This window comes from Odocoileus virginianus, chromosome X (assembly GCF_023699985.2).
Source record: "Odocoileus virginianus isolate 20LAN1187 ecotype Illinois chromosome X, Ovbor_1.2, whole genome shotgun sequence".
NCBI classification, from domain to species: domain Eukaryota; kingdom Metazoa; phylum Chordata; class Mammalia; order Artiodactyla; family Cervidae; genus Odocoileus; species Odocoileus virginianus.
Window position 1 is genome coordinate 1657783 of NC_069708.1, and position 547 is coordinate 1658329.

Below are 547 nucleotides of genomic sequence, written 5' to 3' on the forward strand. Positions count from 1 at the left end.
CCAGCGTGCTTAGGGGTCGTCACTTCCTGTCATGCGCATCTGGGCTCCAGGAGGACGCCATGGGCGGGACTTGGACAGGCGGGGTTCCGGGGGAGCTTCTTACAGGATTGGCAGGTGGACGTTGCCTTGACTCTTAAAGGGTTTTGGGACGTCTCTGTCCTGAACTGTCAGCTGGCTCACTGCATGCCTCTCACTTGTGTCAGCACCCCAGCTGGAAGAACTGGGGAGCTGAAGCCGAGCAGCCTTCCTGGAACCCATGAGACTGACAGCGAGGGCTCTCTTGGGCTCCCTCTTGTGTAGTAAGCGATGCTCTGTCATTCTCCATGCCTTCCCTTGACCCCTGTAGGTGCTGGTCTACGTCCCAGCTGGTGACCTGAGGCGAAGGCCTCACATCAAAGATGTGAACCCCTGAGTCTCCTGGTATGAAGTGCACATACATCTCATCTCGCCGTTTCTACCTGAAGCTTCCTGGAAATGGCTGCTACAGGTAAGGTAAGCTGAGGGAAGGATGGGAGACTATCTTCTGTGGTGTGGAACCCCTCACATG